Source organism: Rhinolophus sinicus, linkage group LG04 (assembly GCF_036562045.2).
Source record: "Rhinolophus sinicus isolate RSC01 linkage group LG04, ASM3656204v1, whole genome shotgun sequence".
Taxonomy (NCBI): Eukaryota; Metazoa; Chordata; class Mammalia; order Chiroptera; family Rhinolophidae; genus Rhinolophus; species Rhinolophus sinicus.
Genome location: NC_133754.1, coordinates 128,570,178 through 128,586,656, shown reverse-complemented (window position 1 = coordinate 128,586,656; position 16,479 = coordinate 128,570,178). Strand labels below are relative to the sequence as shown.

The window sequence follows — 16,479 nt, the reverse complement described above, 5'->3', positions numbered from 1 at the left end:
CATCTTTAGTAAGTTTCCAGGTGAGTCTGACAGAGTTGCTGAGAAATGCCGGCCTGCCTGGGACAGCTGCATCAGGAACTTCTTTTTGCACTGATGCCTCTGCATGCCTCCTTTGGTTCCCCCCACCCAGCAGGTGCAGACATTTGCTAACAGAAGTTCTTTGCTGTATGTCAGAGCATTTTACAACTAGCTTTCTGCAGAACAGAAAAAAACTAGTTCAACTTAAACATAGCCAAACAACTTTTAATGGAGCAAATGATTTCCTCACCGGGTTCTGCTCTGAAGCATGTCTGAGAAGCTCTGTTCACGCTGGACATTTTTGCAAGTTTACCCTGAGCCTACCTCAGATTCACCCTGCGAGAGACCTGGACCGCCAGGTAGAATCTAATCTCCCAGGACCGTCACACCGGTTTATTTCAGACCTGCATCCCCAGGGGTGGGTGGGAGCTGGCTGAGGCCTCAGGCCAGCTGGATAGCAGAGCCTCATGCCCAGTGCTGCCTGGTGGCCTTCTGAGCTCAGCAACATGGGTGGTCCTTGAGCTGGCAGAGCACAAGGCTGCAGAAGTTCACAGCCCCCTCTGGGGGACATGACGAATGGCCTCGCTGACAAAATGTGGTCTGCTTTCCATCTCTGAGCCACGAACAGTTTCGTTTTCAAAGCAGGAAAACAAACCACGAGAACCAGACACAACACACGCAGGCCACAAATGATACAGCCATTTTCTCATCTCGAATAAGGGACCTGCAAAGGTAAAAGAAAAACAGCTTTGTTAGAATTCTTTGATGAAAAGCTAATACAGAAAACTCAACCAGAGCTTGTAATGAAGCCTCCTGTGCCCTGGTTGAGATTCCGTCCTCTCTGGTGGGCAGACCTACCTGATACTGGTCCTTTCCAGGGGCTTTCCAGTTGTGCTCCAGGCTGGTGCTCCCCAGGACGCTGTGAAGGGGGGGTTTGGGCAGGCCATGCAGTGCTCTCAGGCCTCCCACACCAAACAGCTCCATTTCTATCTGGTTCACTAAGACAGTGTCACTAGAATCTCTTTTGAAGAAAAGATTCTGCAGGTAAAATACATCTGAAATATTCTAGAGTACTGTGACTCTAACGGGTGGTTCCACTAAAGAAAGGAAGAGAAAAGAGTTACAAGAAGTGCATTGATTTCTGTGCCCCCCCTTTCTCTGATGTTGCCCACCATTTCTCTCTGTAACCCTCTGCTCCTTCCTTTCAAGGTGTGCATGGTAACTTAAGACTGAGTTATTTAGAGCCAGAAAGAACTAGCAAAGAATTATGTCTCTATATATCGTGAATGACAAGAAAAGCATGTTCGTTAACCAATATAATAAGTGAGTCCCCTGCCTCAACCTCTCCCAGTTGGCAGACAGGTCTCCGGGATGCCTAGGTCCTATGTGCCACACTAGCTCATGAACAGAGAGTCTGTCCTCTTTATGTTCCTATAGCAACACAGGAAAATACAGCAGATAACTTGGCGTGGCTACCTGGTTAATGATGGTTCACCCTTCCATGCCCACCCCCCACAAATGAGTGCTCCCCACTGGCCATGTCTATCATATGTATCCACATATGTATAATAAGTGTGCATAGTGAGTGGCCTTGTTCCACTAGCCATAGCTAACTGAACCAATGTGGACCCGTGGATTCTTTCTTTCCACAATGTGGTGGTTAAGAGCATGGAGTGGTGCTACTGCAAGAGGATGGAAGAGGATGGAAGAAGTAGGATGACGGCATTGTGAGTAGAGAGGACACTAGGAACGCAAATAGAGAGGCGTGCATGAATATAGAGTGCATGGTAGGCTGGAGGGAGCACCGAAAAAAGAGGGTGGAGCCCCTTTGTGTCATGTTAGAATATTTGAAATATTCTCTTAGGCAAGTGGCAGGCATTAGAAGGTACCTCAAATAAGGACGTGAAATGATAATCTCAATATTACAAAGTTAACTCTAGTGACTCAGTGGAACATGGATAGGAAGTGAGGGTGGTTAGGAGACTCTCTCAAAATGGTTCTTTTGTTCAGTCATTCAAAAATCTTTACACAGTGTTAAACTATGGTGGTCATTGTGAGAGAGAAGTAGGAAGAGATTTACAACACAGACCCAACAGGACTTGATGACTGCATTGATGTGGGTAGGAGGGAGGGGCAAGAGTCAAGGGTTACTGAGACCACAAAGGGACTGATGAGGCCATTATTCCAGAGGGGATAAGTAGGAAGAGGAGCGGATAGGGTTGGGGGAATCCATATACATCCCATCCCTAAGGAACAGGACTATCCTAACATTCAGAAGACTTCGGGGACACTTAGCATCAATCCCCACCTTCTACAAGACTAATGATAAAGTAAGGAAGTTTATGATGATGTGAGACAATCAGAACATGCTGACAGGGAGGTCATCAAAGAAACAAATGATTAAAAAGGAGTGTGACCCCAATACTAATGGGAAAGCCCTTTCAGGAGTGGTTGTGCCCCCGAATGGTTCATAGCAGAACCAAGGACATGATTGCATCCTGTGCGGGTGGGCTTCTTTGGAGAACTTAGACAAACATTGTGGCCTGTGGAAAATTGCTGGCTGAACTTCTTCAGGGGAAGGATGCTCAGGGGAATGAGGGAAGAGCAGAAGATCCTATTTTCTGCCAGTTTCCTCCCCATCTTCACTCCCATTCTTTTAGAACTTTCTTTGGAGGTGGTCTCCTAAGCTTCTGAAATCCACACTTGTTTCTCATACTCCCACCCATATGCATGCATGCACTGAAATACGGAAAATTCTGTGAGTTATTAGGATATTTTTCTGCATCACCTACTTCCCCATAGAAGTGTTAGAAAGCTGGGGAGTAGTAGAAAGAGCAGGGCTTTGGTGCCAGACCAACCCAGTGTCAAATTCTCCCTGCTGTGATCCTGGGTGAGACACTGAGCTTTTGTGAATCTGAGTTTTTAAAAACTTCATAGGGCTACTTCCATGTGGGCAGTGATGTCTATAAAATCTCTAGCGCTTAGTAGGCATTTGATCAATATTAGAACCAAGTTAATACTATGTGACTCTACGCTGTGAAAGTTTCCTTGTTTCATTGTTCATCATAATGAATAATGGTCCCAGCATGCCCTCCAACAGGTAAAATCTCTAGAAACAAAACTTTAGCAAATATCAGTTTGGAATTTATTCATGTTTTATTTAATTACTTGGGGCATTTAATGAAAGAATGAATTATTAAGTGAGAACATTGATTGTTCCCTGTGTATGGCAAGAAGATCTCCTGTGTATGCTTAAAATAGCCCCATAAAATGTAGAGCAGGCGATAGTAAATTAAAGAAAGGAAGGAAAATGGAACGAAGACTGAAAACACAGTTTGGCCTGTAAGTCTGTATAAAATGACAGCCACACCCCAATCATTCCCCATCACCCATACCCAGGACTCCTGGCTCTCTAGCATGGTGGGGAGTCCAGACACAAAAGAGAGTTAAATGCTGCTGAAAAAGGTTGATGATGTGTGACTGCTGGGTTCATGATCGGAAGAAGGCAATCTCTCTTGGTGTCTGTGACCCTCCAGACCTTCTACCCTTCTTTACCCCATTCTCGTCCCTGGAAATCTTGGTCTGTGGCTTCTCATGTAGGTTTCTCCAATGGGAAACCCTTGCAGGAAATGGAAGGGAGGGAAGAGAGCAGGTCTGAGGTATTTATTCCCCGGATCTCTCAACTGAGATCATTGTTCCTTTCCCATGGGGTCTCTCCTTATGACACTTTCCTTCCAGGTTCTAGAAGTTAAGTTCCAGGTCCCCTTCCCTCACCTCTTTGGGCCTAGAGGTGGTAACAACTCCCTTGTTTTTAGACCTACAGTATTGGACTATCCCTTGTGTGGTACATTTTGTCCACACTTGGTAAATAGTTTTTGAATTAAATCTTCCTTGGGTGTATCATCTGTTTCTTGCTGGGCCCTTGATTGGAACAGTTAGCAGTAATACAAGCCAAGTCTCCTGGTACTTAAGACTGAAATGTCTGGAAGAAAGGAGGCAAAAGGCGAAAGCAGAAAATCAGAAGAAGAGAGGGGATGAGGGCAATGAAAAGTGTCGTTGGAAGACAGAGGAGTAGAGCGGGCAAAATACAAATTGGGGTAACACCAGCAGAGTGGGTACGTGATGCCTGGGGCAAAGAGATGAAACATCAACCTAGCAGTCTGGACCATCCATCGCACTTAGACTCCCCAGCCCTTGAGAACATCCCAAGGGTCAAAGTAAAGCCACACAAGCTGGTCCGTACAAGTGAGTTGTAGTGCTTAGTGCCAGGCTCAGTAACCTCTGAGTGCCTCACTATGTTAAGACACAGTCTACGAGTTGATAATTACAGTTTATATGAGCTAGCATCTCAGAGATAAATGTAAATTATATTCTATAAATTCCATTCCAAAAGGGGAGGCAATATTTGTTTAGGGCCTACTCTTTCCCAGAACAGGTGTGTTTTAATTCTCATAGCAGCTGAAAGTAGAATAGCATCATCCTCATTTTATAGCTGAGGAAGTATTATACATTCAGTAAAAGTAAGTGACCTGCCTGAAGTTACATGAAACAAAAAGTTACTTAAAAGCTAGTGTGTTTCAGAGGTAAGAGATGAACACAGCTTTTTGATTTCACTGAGCAACCACACTATCTCAGAAAAGGCTGAATCATTATCCAGAATGACCCATGAACATTTCCAGTAGTTGAGGCATGACTACACACTTCTATAATACATTCTCTTAGCTTTTCTGGGGCAAACCTTGCTAAGACTGCATCATATATAAGGTGCATCATTTACAATGAGATTCATAGATGTAAGTAAGTAGATGTCTCTTAGTGGCCCTGATCTGTGTTATCTGTGATAAACCAGAAGAAGGACAATATTGAGCCTCAAATGGGGGGAGATAGAGAGAGAGAGGAAGAGAAAGTTTACGTTTTGCCGTCCTTTGCACCCCATGCATTGTGCTCCAGATGGTCAGCCCTGTGTTGGTATCAGTCAGTGCACAATACGAAATGTTAAATGGGCCAACAGTTGGAAATGCCTACTGTGAGAAATGAGGACAAAGAAAGTGTGAGCTTTTAAGGGAAAGAGACATGAAAACAATCAGCCTAGCCTTTCTAACCAGGTGTTTGGTTCAGTGCAATCCAACAGTAAAGAGCACACACAGCACAGTCCAACCAAGGCAGAGATTGTCTGTCTTTTAGCTGTGTGACTTTGGGCGGGTTAATCAACATCTCTGAGCCTTTCCCCCCTAATTCATAAAATGGGGCTAATATTATTACCCTAACTGACAGGGGCATATTGAAGATTAAATCAAATTCAAGCATAATACATGGCTTGAAAGGTAGTGGGTCATTGTAATGGTCACCAGTGTCATCATCACCATCATCCTGTCTTTGTCATCATTATCGAGGACTTCACAGCCGGGTTGGAAGGATATGTTAATAAGAGCATATTTAGAAAAATATGTTCCTTCTGAACAGCATTTCTCAAAAGGAGAACAAGAAAGCTGGCTTTAGTTCACACCGTTGGGGGTTAGGACAGGCCACCTAATTTCCTAGAGCCTCAGTTTTGGCGTATGTCAAATGGGGCTAATAGTGTGTCAGCCAGCTTCCCAGAATACTGTGCTAATGACCTAGATGAGATGAACCCTAGTGCCTTAGAACATGGAGTTACAAGGTAGGGAGAGTGCTCCTAACTTGTAACACCACCAGCAAAGCTTTTGCCACCTCTGATTGCTGTCTCAAAGGCATGCATTCCAGTGCCAACATTTTCAAGAGTCTTTTCTGTTTCCAAAAGCCATTTCTTGATTCATTTCCCTTTATAATATCCTCCCTTGGAAGAAATAGACTTGGCATGTGTTAGCCAGAGAAGGTGTGTGAATTGGGGTTGGGGGAGCAATAATGGTACAGTGTGCTGTGCTCGCTGGTAGGCGTGTTATGTTTTCAGAAAAACTGAGTCTGCTCTGAGAATCCTCAGGTCCAAGTACTGGGGCAGGGAGGGCTCATTATGTAGCTCTGACATGGGATTGCCACGAAGGATGCAGCAATAATCCCTTATTTGGGGAACGCTTTCATTTAGGGAAGGTTTTATTTTAGTAATTTCTCTTAAAACAGAAAAGCTCATCAATATCAAATCCAGTTGATTCAACAGTGAATGGCTGTTATATGTTAAGACCCTGGGTTTGGAAGCCCCATCTCTTTAAGGCTTATTTAAACTTCAATTTCTTGCTTGGTTCTTGCTAGATTTAATCAAACAAAGCACCACCAGGCTTTTGGCCACCCTTAGAGGGGTTAACATCCAAGTTCCTCCTAGCAGTAGGTGCATATGCCCGTGGGAAAGTACCCTGTTCTCCTGTTTCATTTTCAGAACAAAGAGGAGAAGGGGCAGAGGAATCCCCAGGCAAGAAGTATGGACAGCAAAAGCCGTTGCACAGAACTCTGGGAAGGCTCTGGTGAGCAGGTGGGCCGCACATGCAAGGTTGAAGATGTGGTGGGTGAAGCAGATGAAGGGCAAAATGAACGTGATTGGACTTGAGCATACATCAGCCTGTTCTGATCTCATAGTGCAGACTAATGTCTAAGCATTTCTGATATTGTCCTGCTCGTACGAAAAAGATCTCAGCCTTCCCTGGTGATGTCTTCTGCAACAAGTTTCTGAGAAGCAGGTGTTGGAGGGAACCTTTTGCCTGAGGTGCACGAAGAGGTCAATGGCACAGCATATCCAAATGCCCGTGGAGATGCCCCACATGCCTATATTCATGGGCTTCGGATGCGAGGTTACAGTCCGTGCTGGCTTAGCAATGGGATGGCGTCCATCACAAAGACAGATGGTACCACCAAGGTATTTAGTAAGTATGATGGTGAAAAGAAAGGACTCACAGAGATGTTCTTCTGCAAGCATTAGGAAACTCAGAGCAGACAGGAGATAAGTTAGTGGGTTTTGGCCCAATATGACGATGGAAAGAAAGAATGATTATAAAAACACCTACCCACCCTTTCCGTGGCCATTACTTGGATATGGAAAAGGCAACTCACAACCAGCTAGAGACTCTGAGAAACCAACGCTGTATGGGGATAGCTTTCGGGTCAGAACAATCTCACTAATCCTTGCTTTGCAAAACATCAACAAGTACATGTAATACTAGCAAAACCTGAGCTTTCCATAAATCAGAAAACAATGGAGGCATTGTCTGAACTCGACAACGGCCCTTTGCTCCCACAAGGCAGAACATTCTAGTCTGTGTGCAGCCAAAACTCAGCCCAATCTTATCGAACTAAATTGATGTATGAGAGGAAAACCTAAAAAGGGAAGCAGCGAAATAATGATATTAATTCTAATAATGCATTGACTAGTGTTCATATAAATCACTCTCCCCACTCAGATTGATTTCATAAGAGTAAGAACTCCATGAATAAGCCCATCTACAGCTGCTCAGGGCCTCCTCTTGCAAACAGAGTTCAGGAAAAAGGGTGGGGGTATGCTGAAGGGTCAAGGAATTTTGCCTGAGAAAGGCCTGTGGGCTCAGCCCCAGAGGTACCGAGGTAATTGGCCACACACACAAATGTTGCTGCATCCGAACATTTTTGGCAACTCATGAAAGCCTCGTTCCTAGAGGCCACTTGAGTGTCCAAATAAAAGGGGATTTTTGTTAGTGAAAACTGGAAAGAATAACCCATCCTAGGATCAGGCGAAGAGGGCCTGGCCTGTTAAAATGTAACACTGGGCTGGCCAGAGTTTGAAGTGTTGCTGGCAAGGATTTGGAGCAGCCATGAGGAGAGCCAAGCATTGCTCGCAAGGGAAGCCCCTCTGCTGATGACGGGAACTTTCCACGGTCCAAAGAGTCTGCATGACCCATCTCAAGGGCAAGAGCGCCTGTGGGGCAGGAATTTTCTACCCAGAGCTGAGTGAGTAGAGGGCCTGGGGTTGTTGTTGCCTCCCCTTGTCCCCCAAACTCCCCTCCCGATTCCTTACCCCACCCACCAGGCTGTGATTCCAGGCAAGTGAGATTCTGTGGCTGACCTTGGGGGCCTGCGTTTGCACATGGCCTGGGAACAGCAATTGCTCTCCGTGTGCTTGCAGGGTGTTGACAGCTGTGGGCTGAGGGAGCTGGGGGAGAGAAGCAGAGAAAGCCATGCTGCAGAAATAAGGCCACAGAGGCCTTCTCTTATCACGAAAGGGCCCCCAGCTGAAGAAAGTTCTACTGCTGCTTGCTTCACAAAGGAAATACCTTCGCCTACTGCAGGCCAATCTCAGCCTTTTTGTGAAGTAGAGGCTCCGAGGCTCGGTGTCTGTGGTTGCCAGATAAAATACAGGTTGCCCAGTTAAATTAGAATTTCAGATAAAGGTTGGACAATATGTAAGTACAAGTATGTTCCAAATATTGTCCGGGACATAATTCTGCGGAAAGAATTATTCGTTGCTTATCTGAAATTCAAATTTAACTGGGCATCTGCTTTTTTTATTTGTTGTGTTAGGCAGAATTCTTTGACGCCCCTCAGTGACCCTTGCCTTTGTATCATCTCTCCTGGAGTGTGGGTGAAACCTGTGATTATGATGGGACATCAGTCCCGTGATTATGTTACATTTCATAGCAAAAGCGATTTTTGCAAATGTAGTTAAGGTCAACAATCAGTCGACTCTGAGTCAGTCAAAATGGAGATTATGTAGGTGGGCTTGAACTAACCACATGAGCCCTTTGAAATCTGGGCCTAGAGGTCAGAAACAGAAGCCTGAGATTTGAAGCCACAGAGAATTCTTCTGCTGGCCTTGAAGGAGAAAACTGCTGTATTGTAGAGAAGGCCACTTGGCAGGGGATGGTGGTCAGCCTTCAGGAGCTAAGGAGAGCCCCAGTTAACAGCTAGCAAGAAAACATGGACCTTGATCCTACCTGCAATGAACTGGAATCTGCTAACACCTGGAAAAGCTCGGAGGAGGACCCTGAGCCTCAGGAGAGATGGCAGCCTGGCCGACACCCTGATGTTAGCTGTGTGAGACTCTGAGCAGAGACTCCATCCATACTGTGCCAAGACTCCTGACTCCTGCAAACCATGAGCGGAAAATGGATGTTGTTTTAAGTTGCTAGGTTTGTGATGATATGATAGGCAGCAATAGTGAACTAATACATTTGCTAAATCTGTATCCTGTGGTCTCCAAGACACACTTACAGGGTTTCCTGATATAGGCAGCAAACACAGAAGAGGAAATGAAGGGTAAGGGAGGCCCAGATACACTGGACATCTTTTTGTCGGCAACCAAAGCAAAAACGGCAAGGGAAGAAGGCAGATCATGCCAGCGTCTGCTCTGGTGCCTGTGTCCTGGGAGGCACAGTGACCCGGCTTCTGGACCACAGGCCCCACCATTTCGGTTCACAGGGAGATACACACACACTCCCGTATGTATCTTCCTTCCCACGGAGGAGCATGGGGGAGAAGCGCGTCACTTTTCTCAGATAAAGATGCAGTTGCTAGTTCTGCAAATAAACATGTGGTATCATCCAGAGCCCATTACTGATCCTAAAATGAAGAAACACATGCACTCCATGAAAAGATAAGCGTGTGTGTGTGTGTTGGGAGGTGGGTGTGAATATAAACAAAGAATGGGAGGCCTTGCCAGTCTAGCACTTCCCTGGGCATCCATTCAGCTTGCATTTAGATCATGTGAGTAAGTCCTAAGAGTCTAAAAGAAACTTGGGTGTACCTTTTAAAAGGGTCAGAAGAACTGGTTTTGTGTTTCAGTTCTCCAAATGTTCTTTTGCTTATGGATTCCCCTAAATTCTCTTTCCAACAGCTTCTTCTGTTGCTCTGGCCTCACGTTGCCCTTGAAAGTGGCCAGAGGAAACTCTTAGGTGTCAGCCAGTCAGCATGGAGAGATTCTCTTTCATCCCCTGAGTGTCTGGAGATGTGAGTTTAATGAGAGGCATCGACCTTTGAATTATACAAATGGACCTCTTTAGCAATCACTTCCCTCCCCAGTCCATACCCACCCTCAGCTTTTAATCTTCTCAATTATATTTCCTTTTCATTGATTACTACTTTGCTAACTTTCAGATTGAGCAAGCAGTAAAACCTCAGCCACACAGGTAATGTAATTGCTTTTTGAGCCTGACGCCTGCATCTTACCTCCTGAGGCGGCCCTCAGACCTCCCTCCCATCCTAGTGGGTCTTGGCAAGTCCATCGGCCTTCAATTGATTTTGCAAGATGGCCCCTTCCATCCAAAGATCTGTGCCATACTGGTTAGGAAGATGGAGTTTCACTTCTAAGCTTTAAGTAGCAAAGATAAGGGGGGGTGGAAAGGAACAGGGAGGGCGGGGGGGTTGGCCTGCTGCTGGAGTGTGGGAAGGGCACTCACAGAGGCTGACTGTATCCAGCTAGGCCTGGGAGTGAGCAGGTGATATGCCTGGGAGCAGGGAGCTCTGAGTTCTGTTCCCACCTCTGCTCTGACTTTCTGAGTGACCTTCGTTGAACCACTTAACTTTCTGTGCTTTCCTCTTGGTGCCATCTGTAAGGCGGAGACAATGACACTTGTCTGTGAAAATGCTTTGAGGGGTGCTGGCATAAAAGATGCAATGTAAAAGCAAGTGATGGACAATGTTCCCTATAAAGAGCCCCTTGTTTGCATCTGCAAGAGGCCCTATTTGAGGGCTAAGAAGAAAAATGGAGAAATTTCCTTGATATTGAGGCCAGGCGGAGGACGTGGCTTGGGACCAGTTAGAAATCCCTTCCGTGGCTGGGGGCTCCTGAGCTGCTGTCTGGAGGGGAGCTCAGTGAGGTGCATGCTGGGACCTGGCCGGCAGAACAAACAGATCTGAGGTCTCCGTACCAAGAAGGACCCAGTGCCATATCAGGATTAGCCAAGGGACCTGAGGAGCAGCAAGGGCGGTGGGGGCTGTCTCCCTGTGATTTAGGGGCATGGATGGCATTGACGTGGGGACCCAAAGTGGGAGTCAGAGAACTTTGGGGACATTTTCAGAACTGGAGGTCGTTCAGAGGAAATTACTCAATAAAAACCAGGTTTCTCTAACTGAATAGATCAATTTACAGCTCATAAGGTGGAAAAAGTCTGAGACTTCAAGATTCTGGCTGGGAGGGTCTCCTAAGGTTTCCTCCCTTGGCAGAGCGGCTGTGGCTTTGGCTCTCTCACACCGGGCACCCCTTCTGCAGCTTTCAGGGCCAGCATTTTTCTCTAGTCTTGTTTTTCTCTTTCTCTGCTATTTAATTTTTGCTGGTTAAGATTCTGCACCTCCTTTTTCTTCCTCTTACAAGCCTCCCACTTTCAACTTTCACCTCCCTACAGTCCTATTAGAGAAACCCTTATCATTTTTGTTTTCCTGATGATACACATTCTTTTTCTATGATTCCCGCTCGCAGCTGCCTCCCCCTCCCCACTGCTAATCTCACTGCCTCTCTTCTCTCTGTTTTTCCTTTAGGTCCCCAAAGCTTCTGCCTTTCTCCTCCAGCTGCCTGTGGTCTGTTTTTTTTTTTTTTTTTTTTCCTGCACACCTCTCAACCTCTCTATTTTCCCTTCTCTGCCTTTTATTTTCCTAGCCCTTCTCTTTGGTTGCTCTCTTGGCCTTTCTCAGTTGCTACTGCTGTAATTCATCATGAGCATCCAGTAACACCATCACCTATTGACTGGGCTTCTTTAGTTTTGCGCTGATGCAACCAAGTTCTCAGGAAGGCAAGATCATAAGAAGATGGACAGGGCCGAGATGGAGTTGTATTAGCATTCTGTAAGCCATCCATCCATCCATCCATCCATCCATCCATCCATCCATCCATCCATCCATCTATCCATGCCTTCATTTAACCATTCATTGATTTATTCATTCAGCATTCATTGAAATGCTCTATATGCCAGACACTGTGCTAGGCACGTGAGAGAGAATGGTGACCCAGCATAGGCATGGATCTTGACTTCACTAAGGGCTAAGGAGAGGTATATGGTACCAAGAGACCATCTTGTCGGGATTTGACCTCCTTAGGAATGGAGGATTAGGCTGAGATCTGAAGGCTGAGAGGGAAGAACGTGAAGGCAGTGGGAACAGCTTTTGAGAAAGACTGCCCTTCCTCATTCCTACCAAATCTTCTCCCATTTGCTGGCCAAGGACTTTGGTTCTTCTAGCAGATGTCAAGGCTGCTAGGCCTGAGTTCAAGTGCAACAGATCCTATGCCCTGATAACAGTGACTTAAATCTATTCAGACTAAGTAGTAAATAATGGACATCAGTCCTTTCCTGGAAATAGCCTTTATAGGTAGAAGGGGCATTTAACACCTGAAGGTGGGAGCTTTGGGGAAGAGGGTCATCCCTGGCATGTGTATGTGTCCCTAGGATGACGTGCTCACTCTACATGGTGCTGGGGTGGACTCTGAAGTTTCAGGGGGAAGAGCACACACTTCCTCCCTGGCCTGTTCTTCCAGGGACCAGTTGGCTGGCCAGATAAGCTGTTCCTTCCTCCTTCAGAGCCTCAGTGCTTCCATAAACTTGGGAGATCAGGCAGTTCTAGAAACCCAGAACCTCTCTCTTCCTTTTCACTGGCACTGGTCACAGATTCAAAGCGGCCATTGGATTTCATGGCTTGATGGCCTTGTAATTGTTATTGGAACTCACCTTGGATGGATTTATGGTAATGAACTCACCTAATAGCAGACCTGTCACGGGCCTCTTTGCAGACAGGATCTTTCCTGAGTGAAGATATTAGAAAACCATTCTGGAAAGAAACAGCAACACTGACTGGTGACTTCAAGTTTAGGAAAAACACCACTATTTGGGTTTTTTTGTTGGCCTCTAACTTTAAACACTTTATTGGCCAGTTGCTAACCAACATGGTTTTTGGCCAGGGATCTGTTTATGTTGGCACCAAATGTATGTATCACAAGCAGTTTGTGTGTTTCTGGGCATGTGTGTATGTGTGTATGAGTCTGTATATGTTATAAACTCCAAAACTTTTGAACACAAGGTTTTGTACTCTTTTTGCAGATTCTTCTGGCCAAGAAAACAAGCAACTGGCAGTCAGGACATCTATGTGCATTAATGACTTGTTTTCAGGCCACCCCACCCCATCACAGCCACACTCTGACTGAGCCCAACCTGGCACTCTCTGGACTCCTGTCCTACTGAGTTATGAATGAGTGAGGTGGCCCCTGCCCAGTGAAAGGGGCTCTGGGGACAGTGGGTGCTTTCTGTGTCACCTTGGTCTGTAGGACGAGAAGGTGAATCATCAGAAATGCTTGAGACAAGGAATCCTCCTAACTGGGGCTAGAAAGTCTCCATGTTCTTGTGGCTTGGCATTAAGCAAACAATTGTTTTTTGTTCTCTCCTCAAATTATTTGTTGAAACAAAAGGCAACTGTCGTGGGGAGACAAGTACATTTTTTTCCAGGGTTTGCCCCTTTCTGCACCCCTTCTCACAGCATGCTTTCTGACTCTGTGCGTTTCCACAGCTCAGTATCGGGTTTCCAGTGACAGAAAGGCAGGGTTTGCTGCTGTGGAATGTGCAAGCCACCTCTGCCTCTCTCAGGCCTCCTGACCCAGTGCAACATTGGAGCTAAAGGCAAATTTCACAGGATGGCACGTTCCCTCTCCAAAACCCCAAAGGGTTTCCCAAACCCTTAAGTCATGAGTCTAGAAACATCCCCTCAGGGACTGAAAGTTTGGATAACCAGTGAATCCTAGAGCACAGACAGTTGTTTTCCCTCAAGCTACCATATGTTTAGAAACTTTTGAAGTTGGATCTTCTGCCTAACAAAGCATTGTTATTTAATTTTAAGACTTATGCTAGAAACGATGTGGCTTATCAATTTGTATCTCATTAGAATATGGCAAAACATGCTAGACAGTATAACTAAATGATAGAGAATTTAATCTTCCTCAGAGGTTTTTTGGGATTAGGCAGTGTACTTATCTACCCCAAACACTCATGTTTCTCCTTCAAGAGTTGGGGCAAATGTCACCTTCAGGGTGGGGTACTTTGGGGCAAATGTCACCTTCAGGTCCCGTACCACCTGACCCAGAGCTGCCCACACTCAACCCTGCAGGGCTGCCTCATCTGTGCTCCCGAAACTCTTCCAGCAGTGTCACGTTGCAATGTTTGCATTTTTTGTTTAGAAATAATTTCAGACTTACAGAAAAGGTGCAAAAAGAGGCTAAAGAATTTCTGTATACCAGTGTCTCTCAACCTTTTTCTCATGAGTGCCCCCTCCAAGAGCCCTTGTTAGACATTGTTTCCCTAATTGCTTTCTCCCATGCCATTTTAATACCACAGATATATTGTATATCTGCTTATAGACTACATATATAGCTGAGCTTTACATGGAAAAAAAGCAAGATGTTTTTGCCCCCCAAAACAATTTTCTTCCTTTGAGTGAAATATTGCCTCATAGAGAATGAATGCTATATAGCCTTTACTCAGATTCCCCTAATTTAACATTTTTCTGTATTACGTACACACAAACATACACATTTATTTACACATATACACATATATCTGTACATGCACATACATGTCTATAACATATGTATGTATGTATATATATATATTTTTTTTTTCTGAACTGTTCGAGAGTAAGTTGCAGACATTATGTCCCTTTACCTCTAAAGAGTCTAGAAAACATTTCTGATAAACAAAGACTTTCTCTTTGCATTTTAACAAAAGAAAAATTTTAAAAGATTTCCGTAACTTCAACATGGCTGTTAAGTTTCTCAAGATCAGGAACTTGTGTCTTAACCATGTTTGGTGACTGAGCACCAGCGTAGTACCTGGCATATAGAAGGAGCTATTATAAAATATCTCATTAGAACAGAGCATATGCCATGCATTTCTATATAATTTATATATAACAGATATTATGGTAAAATAAAACAGTTTATTTTAATAGAAATATACAACATAAAATGTTATATGTCATAATACTAAACTACATTTTTATTTATAAATAAATGGAAATCAGGGTCAGCAGTAACAACTTCAATCACAACGTATTCTGTAATTTAGAAGCTGGAAGAAATTGGGCTGACAATTTATAGACTTTGGAAGTTGCTTCAAAACCAGTAAATAAGAAAACAGGACTTACCTGCTGTCCCTTTCACGGCACAAGAACGATGCTCCTAGTCAGTAGAGCATGCTGTTTGCCATTCCAGTCTCAGTATTTATGCTGCTCTTTGGGAGGCAGTGTAATCCAGTAATGCAAACACTTTCTTGTCTCCTTACACTCACTCACAAATATTCATTGGCAGCTTTCTCTTTGACAAGCAAAGATTGGGGGCTCCTGAACTTTACTTCGTATTTTCTATGAGCTTAACAAAATAAGTTACGAACCGGTATTTGCCTTGATTTTCTCGACTGCAAAATGCGTATCAACCTATTGTGCCCTGTGCTGCTTCCTAAGTCAGTGGTTAGTATGGTACTGGGTATGTTGGGGACAGATTTTTCATGGATTCTAGAATGAACAGATGTAGTACAAAATTCCAGGACTTCTCCTAGGAATATGGCATTATGAGTAGGAATATAGTCATACTCTGTATGAATACCTACCCTACCAAACATGCACATGATGTAGAAAACATGTAAAATGTGTATATTTCAGGTTAATTGAATTTATATAAATTGTTTTGCTAAATTGAATTTTACCGATAATGACACAATTCTATTTGACAGTCCTAAGCATAAATGGAAAAAAAAAATTCTTAGTACATGCTATTCTGACCACTATTTAAACATTGTCTTGGTCTTTTGGAGGACTGCCAAACCCCATTGTATCCTGGAGACTCTTCCACTTCATGCAGACTTTGTAGGCAGAGCCCTCACCAGGTTATCCCAAATCCAATGGAACTGTCCCCTAACTCGGGGGATAAGTTTGGGGGTGGGGGCTGAGAAGAGGCCTGGGAGTTTCAGTGGGTATAGAGAGAGAGTGTATCAAATACTATTTTATTTAAATCACAATATTCATAATTTATATTTCCACATTTTGTGCCTTTCATTTCCTCTACAACAAATGGCCAGGAGAAGCTATCCACATCTTCCTAACTCTGAGACAAGACATCCATGAACAAATCACTGTGAGGGCTGAAACAAGTTATGGCAGATGACCCCACATCACTAAATCCTGAGCTGGGAGGGATCACAGGGGGAATGACATTTTATCTTGTAAGTCTGTAGACAAAATAAAGTTCCTTGGAATGGAAGTGACTTGGTTAAGGTCACACAACAAATTACTGCAGAGCTAAGACCAAAATCGAGGTTTGGCCCCTAGTCTGGGCAGTAGGATATGTTTTCTTTTATTAAGTGCCTTAATTGGAAAATTTGAAGAATAATGATTGAGAGTATGTTTTGTTTCCACTTCTTCAAAAGAAATAGCCTGCATAAATTTATGCATCTTTATTTGAGATGATCAAAGGGTTCAATTAAGTGTTATATTAAACTCGTGAGACTAAGAAACAGAATAGGTGTCCTGATTCATTTTTAAGCCCCCATTTTGCAGATG

The 16,479-nt window shown here is 44.4% G+C and overlaps 1 long non-coding RNA gene across 3 annotated transcripts; it reads right to left on the bottom strand.

Moving 5' to 3' along the window:
* Positions 1-222: 222 nt before the first annotated feature.
* Positions 223-15,921, bottom strand: LOC109451149 (uncharacterized). Of its 3 annotated transcripts, XR_002137925.2 has the most exons (7): positions 15,070-15,921; positions 12,638-12,708; positions 9,698-9,924; positions 8,889-9,039; positions 8,021-8,107; positions 877-1,115; positions 223-742 (listed from the first exon to the last, which is right to left on the bottom strand). It is a non-coding gene; the product is annotated as an uncharacterized LOC109451149 (long non-coding RNA). The 3 variants fall into 3 exon arrangements; XR_012495707.1 differs by lacking the exon at positions 9,698-9,924 and having other exon boundaries at positions 7,982-8,107; positions 15,070-15,907; XR_002137926.2 differs by lacking the exon at positions 9,698-9,924 and having other exon boundaries at positions 15,070-15,773.
* Positions 15,922-16,479: the final 558 nt, after the last annotated feature.